Source organism: Amphiprion ocellaris, chromosome 19 (assembly GCF_022539595.1).
Source record: "Amphiprion ocellaris isolate individual 3 ecotype Okinawa chromosome 19, ASM2253959v1, whole genome shotgun sequence".
Classification (NCBI taxonomy): Eukaryota; Metazoa; Chordata; class Actinopteri; family Pomacentridae; genus Amphiprion; species Amphiprion ocellaris.
Genome location: NC_072784.1, coordinates 2,276,403 through 2,295,040, shown reverse-complemented (window position 1 = coordinate 2,295,040; position 18,638 = coordinate 2,276,403). Strand labels below are relative to the sequence as shown.

Here is an 18,638-nt window from a genome sequence, read left to right as displayed (position 1 = left end):
AACAAAAATAAATTAAAACGGTTAAGTACTTTAAACTTAAAATGTAAAATGAGTACATAAAACCCAGAAATATAGAGGTGAATTAAATTTTTTATTTTTTTGAGTGATTACAACTCTATTTTTTTGCGAGCTTTAACTGTTTGGTCTTACAGTGTAGACGTGCAAATGGGCAGTTGATCTGGTAGTGGTAGAACCAAGAAACTCGAAATGGGAGAAACTAAACAGCACGTTGGCCGTCTCTGTGGGAAATTTGAATACAAAAATACCCAAGATGGAACAGTTGCCTGAAATCCAGTAATGTGCACATTCTGCTGGCAGGAAGGAGTTTCTTTTCATCAAAGCCCTTCCAGCTTAAAGTACCACATTAACACAAAGCATGCGTTAGTCGGGGATTCTTCCAGCACTTCGGCTACATTAATGTGGATAAATGTTTGTTTGGAAAAAGAGACAAATTTTTTGCTAACATGAACCTTTAAAGGTGTTTAATAAACATGTTTTGTGCATGTATATTCCCTTCTTTCTTGAGTCTGTTTGCTCATGCAAAATGAAATGCGATTAATTTAGGTAAAAAATGAATATTTAATTGCGATTAAATATCATTTTATAGTTTTACAAAGTTACAATCTGCAGTTAATGTTTTCTATGTAGTTTTTACACATTGAGGACCAGACTGGACCATCTGGAGGGCCGGATTTGGCCCACGGACCGCATGTTGGACACCCCTGACTTACACTGTCACACAATCTTAATGGTTCATGCAGACGACTAATTCCCAGCAGAGCTTCATCCAGTTCAAATAGTTAGAATAATTGTGCAGGTCGTTGATAATCCTTGTCTGCTGAGAGTTATAAAAAACACTGGTTAATAAAATATGAACCAACAGTTAGAATAATAAAATATGAAGATAGTGAGTGATGTTGTCTGAATTATTTACAGAAGATAACTCTTTGTATGAGCAGTGGATGGGTACCAGGTAGTAAACTCCACCTACACTGCTGATAAATGCACAAACCTCCCAGTGTGGTGTTTCTCTCTAAGCTGTGAAAACTCCCATCTCTCCCTCGGCTCTGCCAAAACCGCCGCCGCCATATTCTGACCCTCGTTATTCAGCCCCTCCAGGGTGCTGAGGTTTAGGTGGCGGCGGGGATCAAGGCAGGAAAGGAGGTATCAACTCATCACTCCGCAGAGCAAATGGGTTTTCTGCTGAGAGCGACGAGGCTGGAGAGTAAACAGCAACAACTGCTGCGCTGCATTTACATGTGATTCCACACTGGCAGGTTATTATTTCTGATTAAGTAGTAAACCTCACCCAGGTACAGGGTGGAGTTTAATCACCTCTTTTATTAGACCTGCAGCTGACTTGGCTGTATTAAAAGTGTAACATTATTTGCACTGCGCTGCTGTGGAGGTGCAGAGCGGTGAATTCCTGATGACACTGAGCTAAATATTCCCTCCACGATGTGCTGCTATGCTGTTTTACTTAACTACATTACAACCATACAGTCACGTGTCCCCTTAATGAGCACAGCCGGCTGCATTTCAACTCAATCTACATTTTAACTTTTAAGAAAACTCTTTGCAGAGGAGCACATCTCAATGTCAAAAGATTGAAGGAATCATCTCAGTACAAATTGCTGTATCATCTGATCGGTAATGTCAGGGAGTGACTGAGTCGGGATTATTCTCTCTGGGCAAAGAAGCTCCACAGAAATACGTTTTAAAACGAGGAGAGCAGCTCCAGGGGATAGCTTGACATTTTACATTTTAGTCTGTTCTTTGTCTTCAGCAGACACCTGTCATGCGACATCCCGATTGAAAGGGGATAACTATTCTGTCAACAGAAAAAAGTCCAATCCACATTCTGACAGATGACTGGTTAGGAAAAACAACAGACAAAACTCTGAATGTCAACGCATCCTTTCAGTTTGTGTCTCTATTAGCATCGCCATGATACTTGGAAGCTCTTACAATCTCAGAACAGTCACAGCTGAGCATTTGAAAATACAATGAATTGAATCTACAGTAGTTTTACACAAACAATGCAGTGATAAACCCAAAGAAAAATGAGTTTTCCTGACCCTGTTTAGCTCATTAGCTTGTTTAGCTCACTTGCTTGCTTTTACAAAATATGAATTTACTATTAATTGTCAGATTTTTCAGCTCAAAATGTCGTCATAGTAACTTTGTAAAGTTATAATCACTGAGGGCTGTGTCTATGTCACCGTATTTGGAGGATTTCTGCCCTCTAGTGGCCAGAAGTTGATTAGTGTTCCTTTAAAGCAGTACCCTCCATGGTGCTGAAATCAGACACCAGCAGATACTTTTTGTTTGTTTCATACATCTTATTAAGAGGAATAATAGTAATTAAAAGTAAACTCAAGTGATAAATGTTTGATCTGCCATTTTTTTTGCATGAAGAAGTGAAAAGAAAGTCAAAGTCAACTTACAGGTGTTTGGTTCAGTAGCATGTGGCGGCTGAAACGTGTTCTTCAGACCCACTGAGGCAAACGCGTACAGGATCCACACATTGTTGTCGTCACCTGTTTGGTTATATCATTCTGAGACACACCAGTGCTCTTCCTCTTCAAATTTTCAGAAATTTGTGGGGGTTTTTTGCTGAATTTTTGGATTTTTTTTAAGACAAGGAAACAATATTTTTTGGTACCCATAAATGAAGACAACAGGAGGGTGAAGCAGGTTATCCCTCACTTTGTGATTTCATCGGCATCCCAGATTCTTCCTCGTCTGACCCACAGAAAACCTACCCAGAAATTAGTCTGATCCTTAAACCCCGTACGCATTTACAACCCCATCTTCATTCCAGATGTGGACGACCAAATACAGCAGCTAACCTTTGTTCTAAACCTACCAACTACTGAAAAAGTTAGTCTGGAGTATCAGTATCAGTATCAGCAATAGTGACCCTGTATTTACTTGGTATCGAATCGATAGCAGATCTTGCAGCATCGCACACCACTAATGTGAATCATATGTTACGGCCTTCACAGCCACCAGATCTCCTCCCACCTGAACACCTCTGGGTGATTTTGGACTGACGTGTGACAGCTTTCTCCACCAGCATCATCACAACACCAATTTGAGGGAGTATCTCCTGGAGGACTGGTGTTCATCCCTCCAGCGAAGCTCCAGAGGTTTGGAGAATCGATGTCCAGCTGCACTGAAGCTGTTCTTTCAGCATGTGGTGACCCAAACGCTCACTGAGGCACATTTCCTTTTATATGTCGCCCACCTTTTAACAGCATAACGTCACTGGACAAAGGAGCTCTCACAATTCAGCAAGAAAATGACCAACAATGAATGAAAAATGAATGTCAGTCGTCTGCATGTTAACAGTAGATTGGAATTTCAGTACAAAGACATCAACTTACTCGACTGTTAGCATACTTTTGGGTTTAAATGATGGAGTCATGACTGACGTGCAATTCCATAGTTGGCTGGTCAACCGCTTTGTTCTGGGGTGAAATATTTCTGCAGCTCCTTGATGGATTGGATTTTATACAGACATTTATAGTCCACAGGTGAAGCCTCCTAAAGTCTTTGGTGATCCTCTGTCTGAACTGTAGCAACTCAGAGCCCGAGTGCCACAGAAAGAAAGTAAGGAACTAAAAAAAGTATACAAAAAAAAGAGTTAAGAGGGAGAACTGAAACAAAGCCTTTGTCAACTTCAATTTAGCACCAAAAGAGTTGCAGCTTCAGACTGAGAGAGGAGCTGGAAAACTCCAACATTTGGGTTCCCCGTTTCTCCCAGGAACCCAAACGATGAATCATATTTTTAACACCCTCATCATCGCTGAAAACACGGACAGCAGGTGGATGATGTACATGCCAGATATTCAACATCTGCTGGTTTTCACAACACAAACTAGAACATTCACCTGTTAGCAGTGAGCACTGTCTCATTAGAACATTCAGTACCGTCAGCCGGACATGTTTATGATGTGATGCTCCGTCGCCGTGATGACAGGGAAATACCGAGCATCAGGCCCAGAATATCCCGATCCTCAGCGCCGTCTTTTTATTATGCATTTATTTATCCGTGCTCTCATATTGGCAGAGCCGTCAGACTGCAGCTGTAGACGGACAGATAAATATTTTAATGTATTGCTGCATTATTATGAGGGTTCACACTGCGGAGGAGTGAAAGGACCTTATTCAAAGCCAAACTGGGAAAATGGAGCCATGAAGAGGAGGCAGAACATACTCTTTTTAATTACACACATACAAAAATTAATCATCAATCCAGTTTAATGAAAAGATGATGCACTGGGCTTTCAGCCTTGAGACTGCAGCATCTTTTTCTCTAAACACTGGTTCAAGGTTTGATGTCAGCCACCGCATTTGAATGGCCCTGAGTTTCTTCTGTCTGTCGGCTTTTATTCTCTCTCAGCCACTTGACAAAGTGCTAGACAGGAGCTGCATTTACGTTTTCGATATTAGCTCATCCGCCGAGGGTTTGTGAGGCTTGTATAAGTTGGGAGTGGAGGGGTGGAGGGGGGTAAACATGTCGCTGGACTGACTCAGTGGCGCAGTATTCACTCTAACTGTTTTCTTTTTTTCACCATGGTTACCATCTCAGTTTAATCTGTTCGAACACTCGCTGATCAACGTTGAAGCTCGTCTTCACTTTCCTTTCAACCCTGCTGCACAGAACCAGCAGGAAAAGAGCTCATTTTCCCCTCTACCTTTGATGAGAGAAGAAAAGACTCTGCAGATGAAGGACATTGCATGTGAATTATTGAACAACGTCCGGCAGCAGTATGTCCGCCAAGTATTCGGTAATGGAGATCAGGGGTTCCTTGACCTCAGCGCTGGAGCAGTCTTTTACGCTGACAGTTTGCAGAGGCTGGTAGAGGAAGCACAGAGACTGCTGGCCATCCTGCCTGTGTACTAAAGCAAACCTTAATCGGTGCTGTTCATGAATTCTAATTAGTAGTTTGAACTGTAAACTTACTGTTTTCTCCAGTTTCACCAAATCTTACTATCGTTATATCTTCAGCTAATTAAAACACTGGCAGCACAGAATCACAACACAAAGAGATTCTGAAAGTAGGACCACAAGGCCACACAAAAACACAAACCTGCAGGCCTCTCACACCATCATGTGCTGTTCTGTCTCACTTTTGTGACCATAAAACATTCTGACAGGGTGATGGATCCCATTATAGACACTAAGGCCTTGTTGTCATTATTCATATGCACAAGGTTGAGGCTTCAGTAAAACCAGCCAGCATGGGGATTATTTCTAGGTTGATTCCAGTATTTGTAGACTCTGTGTTTAAGTGCACTTGTGGGCCAAATAAAGACATAAATCGGTGAACATTGCAAGAGTTGGAATCATTTCCCAACGTAAAGGTGCTTCATTTTATGGCTCCATATAATTCACTGATAATTTCCAAAGATGTTCCCCGGAAACACAGATGCAATTTCATACAAACTGTATGTAAGAAAGGGAGAAAAGCCAGTTATTTAGCTTAGTGAATGAAATTTATGAGCAGTCGGTGACTTTCAGAAGAAGAAATTTAAATAACATTTGAAAAAAGAAAAACTTAATTGAACAGATAAATATGAAAATGAACAAAAGTAGGAGTCTGTGAGGATGTATTCAGGCACAGTAGCGCTTTGAGCCGACTGTTAGTGTGATGTATTCTACGCTAAATGAAAAGGAGATTACTAAAACGTGACAATGGGATATATCTTGCATACATTTTTATTAAAAATGTATTAATATTTTTATGTTTATTATGATCATGTTTTTACAAATTCCATAATTATTTATTATGGAAACAATCATTTATTAATAAAAAATGACTGGATATCACTAAAATGTCAACTAAATAACCATCTGAATTTAATACCAACCACCTTCTAATGAGCTAAACAATAATAAAATGAGCTGATTCAGAAATAGTTTGGATTGTTTTCTTTTAATTTGAGAGAATCATGACAGATATTTGTGTTTTGGCAATATCTCAAATTTTATATGGAAAATAACAAATTGTATCTGTGTCTGAGAAATCACTTTCCACCAAGTTCCCCGTTACAAAAACACCTCTCCAGGAAGTGTGTTAATTCCAGATCACATGACCTGCTCCACATGATGTCATTTCCTCCTGAAGAAAAGACTGGCCAGACTCCAAGGCTTTCTGAGTTATTTAATATGAAGTAGTCAACAGGTTTACAGGTTTAATTTTCAAGATTTTAAGGGTTAAAAGTTTTTCTTTTACAGTAAAATATGGAATGAAGCACTTTTTTTAACCCTAAAATCAACAGTATCAATACATTTCTTTACCGTAAATGAAGCAAATGCTTTACCGTGATTTTACAGCAGCATTCTGGTGACCACAGCTGACAGAATTTTACTGGAAAAATAACAATTTTTTTTTATAGTGAAGCAGAATAAACCTACTATTATTTATAAGCATCCAATACTTAAATAGGTTTTGGGCATAACTTAGAAATACTGCAAAAAATTGATCTTACATATCCCTGTTATCTAGTCACTAGTAATGTTCTATCATTAAAGGTAGCTCACAATTTACCAGAAACAAAGCTTCAGTAAACCAGCAGCTTCTAGAACAGCACAGTAAATGCAGGACAACAACCTGACACCAAGCGGCTCTTTATGGCTCGCTTCACCGAAGCCTAATATTAGTTTTGTCTCAGAAATCACCTAAAACAGGAACACGCCTGCCACTCCTGTAGAAATGCTGCTGCCGCTGATGGAGGGTTTAACATGCAGCTTCAGAGGAGCTTCTCCAGCCCTCTAAAGCTTCATTTTTCCTGCTGGATATTTTACAAACAGAGACTTGCGCTTAATAAACAGAAGAGGCTGCATGATGTTACAGTGGAAAAAACAGTGTGAAGAAGTTTCCTACGTCAGACCATGAGTGCACGTCTCCTTTTAGAAATATACTTGGAACATGGAGTTTGGTTTTTTGGGATAATAGTAATTTCTATTTACAGAGTGTTCAAAAATCAAATCAAGCTAAAAATGCTCCTAAACACACAGAAAGCAGAATGATGCAGCAGTGATGCATCTTCACACACCCACCGAACACTCTCTGAATTACTGCTCGTCTCATTCAGAGCCCATCTATGCTAATTAAACCTCAACATTTTCTCACAATCCACAGATCTTATTTTGTGGAAAGCTGGAGGAGGGATTATGTGTTCTAATTCTGGTGACACTTCGTTCCAATGTTCAAATAATGCACGATGCGACCTGGTTGAGGCGCTGCGATTCACTGGGAAATAAGAAAAAAAAAGCAAAAACTTCAAGGGAACATGATCTCGCTGCTGCGTGGTTCAAAGAGCGCATCGTTCACGCTGGATCACGTGTTCAACGACGACAACGAGCAGATCGCTCTGATAAAACTTCAAAACGAAGAGGATCATTTCTCGGAACTTGCAGGACGTGTTTTCGTGCGAAAAGCGATTCTAGTTGCACAAAAGAATTGAAATGCACTGTGCAGAATATTTGTGTGTGCTGAGGAGAGATGCCAGACTGATGTTACTACTAGTAGTAAAGTTAGGTTGCTAGGATACAATGCTGGAGTGAGATGGAGTGAGGCTGGAGTGAGATGGAGGGGAGGCGTGTGTTGGAGGGGGGAGGTTGAGGCTGTAGAATCAGACAGTACTGCCACTGAATGCTTATTAGACATCTAGGAGAGAGAGAATGTGACAGAAGGAGGCAGGGAAAGACAAAAACGAGCAGACAAACAAGGGGAAAGATGCGGCTGAAAGGAGCGAGCAGAGGGATGGAGGGATGCGGGAGGAGAGGGGAAGAGGGAGGAGGGCTGTGAAGATTTCTCCTGACAGTAGAAAGGGGAGCATAGGTGAGAGAGGAGGGAGATGGAAGAGAGAAAATGTGTGTGGGAAAACTCTGGGGAGGGAGAGAACTGTAGGAGGAGAAGAGATGAGAAAGCAAGCAACAACTGCAAGGGAGGGAACATACACTACATGGTCAGAAGCATGTGGAAGCCAGGATATTACACCTGCATGTGATGGACGAACTCGTCTGATCGAGAACATCTCGTTCTGTCACGAGCATGAAAGAGGACGGAAGCTAATGTGGCAACTTCATCACCAGGCAGGAAGGACTAATACAGGAGAGTCAAACTCATTCTAGTTCAGGTTCCACATTCAGTCCAGTTTGATCTCCAGTGGACCGGACCAGTAAAATCACAGCAGAATAACCTATAAATAACTACAACTCCTGATGGTTCCTTTGTTTTACTGCAACAATGTTCACATTTAAGGAAATATCTTTTTACAGAACATCATGAACAACCTGAAATTTATTAAGAAAATTAAGGTCAATTTCAACAACATTCATCCTCAGTTCATCATCACACATTACAACTTCCAGATCACAGAGTGTCTACAAAGAAACACAACATTTAGTCATCTGGAACTGATGATATAGGATTTTACTTTATGATCAAAACGACAAAAAAAGACAAAAAAAGATTAAAAAAAAAAAAAAACAAAACAACAAAAACAAGACAAAATATCACAAAAATGAGACACAAAATGACAAAACAATGAGACAAAAGTTACAAAGCGACAAAAAAATGGGCCAATGACACAAATGAGACAAAAAATGACAAAAGCGAGAAACAAAACAACAAAAAAGTAGACGAACAACACAAGCAAGACTAAAAAAACACAAAACGACAAAAACACTGCTCAAAACAAGACACAAAATTACAAAAACAAGACAAAAAACAAATATGAGACAAAAAGGAAATATAAAACGACAAAAACATGAGACGAAAGTCAGAAAAAAAGACAAAAAACAACAAAACCAAGACATTACAAAAATGAGACACAAAACAACAAAAGAACAGTGAACACTAGTATTTTACTGTATGATCCAAACAACTTGTCATGATCTAGAAATTATTTTAAATTTATAGTTTTACTAATTTACAATCTGCAGTTAATGTCTTCTCTGGAATTTTTCCACTTTGAGGGCCGGATTGGACCCTCTGGAGGACCACTTTTGGCCCGCGGGCCTCATGTTGGACACCCCTGGTTTGATATTTCAGGAAATCCATATTCCCTAAGATTTTAAATACATGCCAGGGCTTTCAAAAATGATCAGCATCAGGGCAAGGAGACCAAATCTATCAGGGAGTGTAGGAGTTCCCCACCTTAGAAACATGCTAAATGTAACTCATTTTCTTCCATTCTACAATAAAACATGGTGAAAACACAGGATTCTTTAAGGATTCTTTCAGAAATCAATGCACTGTTGTATGTTTGTTTCCAGAAAACCATTTTTGACAGAGATGCGTTCCAACCCTCACCTTTTAGCCAAGAGCTCCTGGAAGGGACTGGAAGAATGAGATGGTGGGTACAAGCAGCCAGAATGAATTTCAGGCTTACCAATAGACCAAGGAGTAGTGTTGCTAGGTTTTCTGAACATGTCCAGCTGAGAGGAGACCCCAGGGTAGCCTCAGAACTTGCTGGAGGGATTATATATCTCATCTGGCCTGGGAAAGCCTCAGGATCATCCAGAGATGGACGTCTGAAATGACCCGCTTCACCTGCTGCCTCCGCAACCCGACCCCGGATAAGCAGAAGAAAATGGATTGATTTTCTTCATATTTCCCCAGCTCCGGTTCAGTGTGACTCACTGGATGTAGAAGGCATGTTTAAGTCTGCCACTGGACGCTCATTTCAGCCGGCTTTGTCCTTCCCTTCTACTATCTGTGTGTTACCGTTTTCTTCAACAACCTCAAAGCCGCAACCTTCCAAATGGAAAGTATCAAGTTCTAAGGAAGTTTTGGGTCTTGCAATAAAGCAGCTTGGGTCTTGGTTTATCTATTTCACTCACAGTATTCAACAAACAGTGTGGAAATGTTCCACCATGACTGTGATTGGTTAAAAGCAGTGGTTCTCGAGGCTTTTTCTGTCTGGCCCCCCTTCAGAGAACAAAAGCTTCCACACCCCCCAATAACTTTGTATGTGTATATATACATACATACATGCATTTATACAAAATTTGCAAAATCTTCAGGAAGAAAATTCCAAAAATTCCTTAAAAGTTTCCCTTAAAAGTTTTATTTAAAAAAAATCCCCAAATTTGGCAAAAAATAAAAACTTAAATTAAAAAAAAATAAAAAATTGTAAATATTTTCAAAAAATTTATAAAAATCATCAAAAAAATCCTAAAAATATCTAAAGTGATTACATATATATCAGTAAAAGTTCTAATATTTTCTTTAAGAACATTTGGAAAAAAATCAACCAATGATTTTTTTGCAAATGTTCTTCAAGAAACATTTTTTAACATCTTTTTTCCCACCAAAAAATTTTCGAAAATTTCCCAAAAATGTTGAAAATGTGGAAGTGTTCACTGTGAATATATATATATTTTTCCCCACATTTTCAAACTTTAAAACGGGTCGATTTGACCCGCAGGACGACATGAGGGTTAAAAAGAAAACAGCAGTCTGCAAACCACTGGGTGACGTCACGGCAGCTACATCAGTTCACAGTGGATGGTTACTGTTACCGGTGTGGGTGTGTGAGTAATCAATGTTTCACCATTATCTTCCATGAACAATCTGACACGGATGTCCTACTTCACTCAGCGATTGGCCGGATGCTCGGAGAAAGGAACGTAGCTCCTTCCTTTGTCCCTCTTCATGCTATTGCACAGCTACTTCCATTCGTACAGCCGAGTGCAACATCATAAATACCTTCAAGGACAGACTGTACACGAGTACAGTATGAGTCATTATCCTCACTGCTGGGAATACAAAGACATGAAAAAGACACGGCACCTGTGGGGAAGGATCAGGAAGACATCGTGATGCAGTGGGGAGGAGGCTGTGATGGTCATTTTAGACATTTAGATGTTACACATTGGTACCTCATGTGTGTTAGTTTGTTTTGAGAACAAACGCACACGAAGGGGTCCAGGATCGTCCAATATGAAAGGGATCCCAATGAATAGTGGACTGGAAGTTGGGCAATAAGATCTTGCTAGCATTCGGAGATTAAATTCATCCCATGGGGGCTTTACATCTCCTAATTTCAGATGTAGTCATTGCCCCTGATTTGACATGTGTTTCCACTTTTCTTTGCTCACTTTGGGGGTGTTTCTTAGCCTAAATTCAAGAAGTTATAGTGTCCAGGTTCCAAGGATTCATGTACATGGAATAGTTCACTGATAACATGACAATCTGTAAACCATGATTTGCCTTAACCCTCGTGTCGTCCTGCAGGTCAAACTGACCCATTTTAAAGTTTGAAAATGTGGAAAAAATATATATTTTCACGATGAAACTTCTGATGTCCACATTTTCTACATTTTGGGGAAATCTTTGAACATTTTTTGGTGGAAAAAATTAAATGTTGAAAATGTACCTTAAGAACATTCACACAAAAAATCAACCAAGATTCAGCATGTGTTTGTCACCATATTAGTGGACTTCAGCTTTTGGTTTCTGATTCTCAAAGAGTAAAACTTTTTCTATTATTATTATTTTAACATTGATTATGCAAAGAAAGGGATTGTCACTACTTTTGGAAGATTTGGTTTTGATGTGAAATAAAGGAAACTCTTACCAGACTGGGGAAAAAAAGAAATGTTATTATGTGAACATAAAAAGTCAATAGCCATCCAAAAGAACAAATTGACTCAGTTTGAAATCACATGTGGAGATGTATTACGAGCATAAAATACATGAAAAATGTGACTTTGATACTCAAACTTGGTTGGTTTGTGTTTGTTTTTCTGATACATGGTTTTTTTATTCTTTCTTTTTTGACTAAAGGTAGAAAATAACACCACTAAGAACATAATTAGGTGAAGAATTGAAGGATCACAAGATATTTTGAGTGAAGTTCCAGTTGGAAAAGGAGAAAAGATGATGCTACTCAATAGCGAGCACTGGCATATTGTACGTTAATTCAACAGATGTGAAGTGTTGACCCTGCTTGTTTTAGCTGTGTGGAGTAAATGTGTGTTGCATATTGAGTTTAAACGTCTGCTGAAGCTTCAGGGCAACTGACCTGCAAACAGCACCAGCAAACTGATCAACAGCCTGGTGCTGATTTCCAATTAATTCACAACTGACATCTCCCTCCCTCCCTTTACCCTTCTTAAAATGTAATGTACTACCTTTCAGCTGTTACTGTTGTGCCCCAAATACCACGTCAGATTCCTTATATGCAAATACCTATTTGGCAATTTAACGAGTTCTGATTCTAAATCACTGTTTTGAAGAAGTAAGTGCCATTTGGGTTGAGTAATTTTGGATGATTTTTGTGTGATTTTGGACGTTTCTGTCGTTTTGAAAACAAAAAGAATAATTCTGGAGTCCTTTTAGGTCATTTTGAACTTTGAGTCAGAATTATGTAATTTTGGATAATTCATGAGTAATTTTGGGTGTTTCTACATTATTGCGGATCATTTTAAAATAATTTTGGATTAGTTTTAGGTCATTTTGATTAATTTCAGAGTCACATTTTTGTCATTTTGGACAAACTTTGGACAAATTATGAACGATTTTTGTGTAATTTTGTGCAATTTCTGAAAACACATTTGAGTTCTGGTAAAAAAACTGACACCAGATCAGTTTTACATCCATCCGGGTGTCACAAGGAAAATGCTAATGAAAAATTTGAGTAATTTTGGATGATTTTTGTGTGGTTTTGTCATTTTTGGGGGGAGGTGTCATCATTTTGGAGTGGTTTAAGGTCATTTTGGACAAATTTTGGGCGACTTGCAGGAAGACAGAAGGAACTGAAACTTTAAAGGTTTTAAAAGACTCCCATGAGTCCAAATCAATTTTTTATGTGCTGAAAGACACATCATGACTAAAATAAGCAGTCAGTGACAAGACTGAGCACTTCCACCTTCAAACTGCAGTGAGCCAATGACAGCAAAGAATCCAGACTCTGGTCCAAACATGTACGGCTGAGTTACTCTCTTAAACTACCTGCCTTTGTGCAGCGTAGTTTTACAGTGTTTGAGCAGACTAATGGGGGAGCTGGTGTGCTAGAGCTGCAATAAAAGGGACGGGGTGAGGCAGAGAGAGTTAGGAGCTTCATAGATCCACACATTGTAAAGAAGGCAACGATAGTTACATCTAAAGGTATGTGTCCACTAGATCCAGCAATTACCCACATCCTATTCATTGTCTATGTCTATGCACCGCGTTGCATGCTGGTCCGGTTTTGGTGCATTTTGCAGCTCATTTGCATCAAGTAGACTTGACTTCTACTTTATGCAAATTCGATGGGCGTGCGGAGGTACGACGCATTGCGAAACTTTTGTCAAATGTCTAAACTAGCCGTCGGTGAACTAAAATGAGGACAGATCCAGCAGCTTATTTCTCGCCTCGAATGCTTTCAGAAACACTTTTCCCTGAACTGTTTTTGTAATAAAAGAGAAAGTTTGCAACCGAGCAGCCATGTTGGTCCGGCTTGAAATCCAGGAGCAGACATCTGCCGAGTCGATGCGTTTGTCCAATCAGGGGCAGGATAGTTGGAGAAGAAGGTTAGCAGGAGTTAAATGCCGACTACTGGCCTCAAGTACACGCCCAGCAAGCGGCGATTTTCAGATGCGATGCGTTTACATGCAGGAAAAACTCATCTAGTGGACACGTAGCATAAGATCATACAAGGAATTGACTGTTTTAACCCTCCTGTTGTCCTCATTTACGGGCACCAAAAAATATTGTTTCCTTGTCTGAAAGAAATTCAAAAATTCAGCAAAAAAATTCCCCAAATTTCTGAAAATTTGCAAAACCTTCAGGAAGAAAATTCCAATAATTCCTTAAAAGTCTCCCTTAAAAGTTTTATTTCAAAAAAATCCCCCAAATTTGGCAAAAAAAATCTTGTAAATATTTTCAAAAATGAGTAAAAATCTAAAAATATCTAAAGTGATTCCATATATATCAGTAAAACTTCTGATATTTTCTTTAAGAACAATCACAAAAAAATCTTAGTTGATTTTTTTTTTGTGAATCTTTTTAAGAAACATTTTTAACATTTCTTTTTTTCACCAAGATTTCCGAAAAATGTGGACATCAGAATTTTCACTGTGAAAATATATATATTTTTTCTCCACATTTTCAAACTTTAAACCGGATCAGTTTTGACCCACAGGACGACACGAGGGTTAAAGGAAAACATTTCTAAATATGCAACTTTGATACATAAAGACGAGTTTTTAGAAGATAATCAACAACCAGAGAGGGAGTTTAAAGGTTAGGGTTAGATGTAATGGATTGTTAAGGCTAAGTTAAGGGTCTGCACAAGCTCATCCAAATATTTCCACACCAAAGCAGGAAAAGCACACACTACTTCCCAAATTATTATGATCACAAAGTTGGAGTCTGTTTCATATTATATCCAACTACATCTTAGGAACTAGATGTAGTTTCACCAGAGTCTGTTGGCATCTTTTCCCTATCACAGAAAGACAGACTGACGTCTACATTATCGCCTGTTGTTTCTACAGTTGTGTTTCAAAAAGAAACAAGGTGTGGAAGAGATGCGGGGATGAGAGATACAGATAGCGTAAGAGAGAGACGGTGACAGAGACCCGGAGACGAGGCAGAGAGCGAGTGAACTAAGCAGAGAGGCAGCATGCTCCTAACCTCAGGGCAGAGCGCAGTGTTATATTCCCATGGCTACTATTGTGATAGACACCGAAACCAAACCAGACAGCCGGCTGCTTAACACTCAGCATCGCAGCCTCTTTAATCTGACAAAATACAGCCCAGCCGAGAGCTGGATGGATGGATGCACACACACACACACACACACACACACACACACACACACACACACACACACACACACACACACACACACACACACACACACACACACACACACACACACACACACACACACACACACAGACCTACATAGAAAACAGGATGTACGCACACACACACTCACATACTCCTCTTCACAGTTACAGCTCTGAATCTAAAATGAGGATAAATATTTGATAAGGAATGCCTTGTGAGTTGAATTTGCAGACAAATCACGTCCTTCTCCGTGTCCGTGCGAGAAAAAAAAACGAAGACATCACACTCTTTAAGGGAGGATCTAGGTCAAATACAGTGAAGGTTCTGCAGGCCTCTCTGTTTGGCTTCAGACCTTTCTGCTAGAACCAAAATCAATCTTTCGATCAATCACCATTTATCCTTTTTCTGGTCCGTAGAGTTTTGGAATCAGTCTCAGTATTCATTGACACCCCACATCACCAGTCACAGTTGGTGATCATTTGGTGATTTTGTCTTTACTGGCTTGAATGTCATACTTCAGGCTCTGTAGGAATGCTGCATGTCTGAATGTTTTCCTAGTTTCTAGTGGAAATTTTCATAGTTGAATAAAGAAATGTGTTGCGGCAGCGGCTGAGACATTCTGCCTTCAAGCTCCAGAATTATGCATTTCTCACACTGTAACCGATCCAAGTTGTTCCTCAGCTAATTGCACCTTGTGCTAATCATGGGTGTGACTCCCATTTATTTCACTGGATCGGCTGCTGGAAGAGCTCCTGCTTCTCAGAGAGTTGGGGAAACAAGTTTTGTGGAAATGCAGACTGCCAAATCTTAGAAGAAAATTCTGGTTTTCCTAAGGAGGGAAGCAAAATGGTTCTTCCAGGTGGCTAATTTCTTTTGAGTTAACATTCAGCCAGACTCAAAAATAAACCAATCATGTGTTTTGGAACCTTATTTCCATGAATCCAAGTTACTATGTAGTTTAGTAAGATGCCAGCAGCCACATTAATGGGAAATAGAACAATTATGAGTAGCGTTGTAAGTTGGGTTTGTTTTATTATACAGTTAACCCTCCTGTAGTCCTCATTTATGGGCACCAAAAAATATTGTTCCTTTCTCAAAAAAAATTCCCCAAATTTAAAAAAAATTGCAAAATCTTCAGGAAGAAAACAGTTGAGAGGCCGAAGGACAGACAGGAAGAAGACAGACAAATAAAATAAAATAAAGTCACACTGAGAGGAAAGTCGCTCTGCACATGCTGACCATGTTTGGCTCAACATACAGCTGTGAGGCAGCTTCTCAACTATGAACATAATCCAAACTATATCTGGTTCCAGACTCACCAATGAGCTCCAAATGTGTTTGAGAACGACCCTGACACCATTCAGACCAGATTCAGAATACTGGCAGCCCAGTTCTCCCATTAAGCAGCAGGGATATAAGGGACCGATATAAGACAGAAAAAAATGTAAAAGTGTTCAACTGTTTACATTTTTTGAGATTTAGGTATTGTTAAAGATGTTTATATGTTGGTTCAGGTTGTTCAGTCATTATTTTTATAAACTCTGCACTTTATTTTAAGATGTACATTTATATATAAAGTTATTTATTAATAAACATTGTTAAAATGTTTCTGAATCGTACAGAATTTAGTTGTTTTAACGGTCAGTTATTGATTACATGCAGATGCTAACAAAACTACTACGTTACATCAGCATATATCACACTAATTTAAGTTAGACATCATGATGTTCCAGACCTTTGCTTTAGTAAATTATCTCTGACTGGACCTCTCTGAATTTTAGTTGAATGTCCCTGATCTAGTGCATTACTGCTGATGCTGCACCAAGTCATCTGTCCATTTCCCCATCATTCATGAACAACATCCTGAGAGACCTCAACTCCTTCCAAACCCAGAGGCAGTAATCCACTAGTTTCCACCAGAAAACCGTGGATCCGACATGGAGGTGATGATCTGTCTCAAAGCAAACACAAAGCCAAAACAGAGCCTCATAATTCTCGCTAAAGCTTCGCTAACATGATTGATTTTCACTTTATCAGGTTGCCCTCCTTGACACCAACCCGTGATCAACCACAACACAAAGACAGGAAACAACAAGCTGTCCGAAGGTAACAAAATCCACTCTGATTGTTTAATCCGTGCAAAAATCAGATTTCTTTTGTATTTGTATGGGATGACCTGATAACCGACTTGTCTGGGCACCTCCCATGTGTCCTTAGGAGTGAGTCTCTGGTTTGAGGACCATTGACTGTACGTCATCCTCCTGCTCTCTTTCCTAACAGTTTTTACCTCTCTCCCTTGCCACTATGGAAAGGAACTCATACTTGCATGTGACACATTTAGATTTGCTTTAATCTCGGAATTAAAGCTGCGTTCTGACAGGGTTTCAGCCGCATCAGCTCTTCTTGACAACATGTTGGGATGTGGGATTTGGGAGGTGTGCGTGTTGGTTATTCTGCGAGCTGCTGCCACCTGTTTACCCAAAACACTGTTCTTTATGTAGAACGTGTATTTTCAGAGAAGCTTAAAAACTGCCATTACAAGGCGGCACATTAGTAGTAAATACTTTGGGTACTGTATGTTAATTTGGCTCTCTCTTCCTGATTTCATGGGGTGTCTCGTCATTTTTTTTTAACTTTTATTGATGAATTCGTTTTTTTTTAATGTATATTTCAATGTTCTACAGTAATCAATTTTGTGTTGTTTTTTTTGTGAATTGTTTTTGAGCTATTTAATTACCTTTAACCCTCGTGTCGTCCTGCGGGTCAAACTTGACCTGGTTTAAAGTTGGAAAATGGGAAAAAAAAATGTGGAAAAAAGAAATGTTAAAAATGTTTCTTAAGAACATTCACATAAAAATCAACCAAAATCCAGCGAATGTCGATGGATTTTGGTTGATTTTTTTGGTGAATGTTCTTCAAGAAAACAGAAGTTTTGCTGATATATATGTAATCATTTTAGATATTTTTAGGTTTTTTTGGAAGATTTTTAATTTTGAAAATATTTACAAGAATTTTCTTGCAAAATTTGGGAGATTTTTTGAAATAAAACTTTTAAGGGAAACTTTTAAGGAATTATAGGAATTTTCCTCCTGAAGGTTTTGCAAATTTTCAGAAATTTGGAGAATTTTTTTGCTGAATTTTTTAGATTTTTTTCAGACAAGGAAACCATATTTTTTGGTGCCCATAAATGAAGACAACAGGAGAGTTAAAGAAATATTTACACTAGTGTAGGGATATGTTTAATGTATTATATTTACATTTTCTAGGTAGCCCTTGTTTTATCGTTAGTATTCTGCTTTAATCTTGGCCTATAATTACCACCCTGTCCATTTGTCACTAACTTCGAAAACGATCTACATAAATTAAGTTTGACTGCTGTGCTACAACTGAACCCATCCATTTTAAATGCCGTGTGTCCAGTTTGCAGCGAAGGCTTTCTGTTCTCATCAGGGTTATTTTCTCTAATTCGACAAAGCTCCTCTTAAGTCACAGGAGACATCTTACAACCTCTTTCCCAGACTGAGCCGAGATTGTGACTGGTACAGTGAGCTACAGCAACACAGTTAGTGGAGTGCTTCTTTGATTCTAATTTTAAAAATTCAACAAAAATATAATCACAAAGCAGCTAAGCTGGACAGTGGATTGTGTCCTGAGGTTCTTTCTCACCCGTTGCAACTCGATCTGATTCTGACATCATTACTCTACTTGTAATAAAGCCATGAAAGCAGCGGGGCTCTACTGATAGTGATGCACCACTGATCCAGACTCATACAAGTACCTGGGTGTTCACCTGAACAATCAACTGGACTGGTCAGACCACACTGCACCTTTACAGGA

At 39.2% G+C, this 18,638-nt stretch overlaps 1 protein-coding gene across 3 annotated transcripts in view; it reads right to left on the bottom strand.

Annotated features, from left to right (window-relative positions):
* Nucleotides 1-18,638, bottom strand: part of LOC111563870 (carbonic anhydrase-related protein 10-like) — a 202,830-nt gene that overhangs the window by 10,717 nt on the left and 173,475 nt on the right. The gene's annotated exons all lie outside the window — the stretch shown is intronic.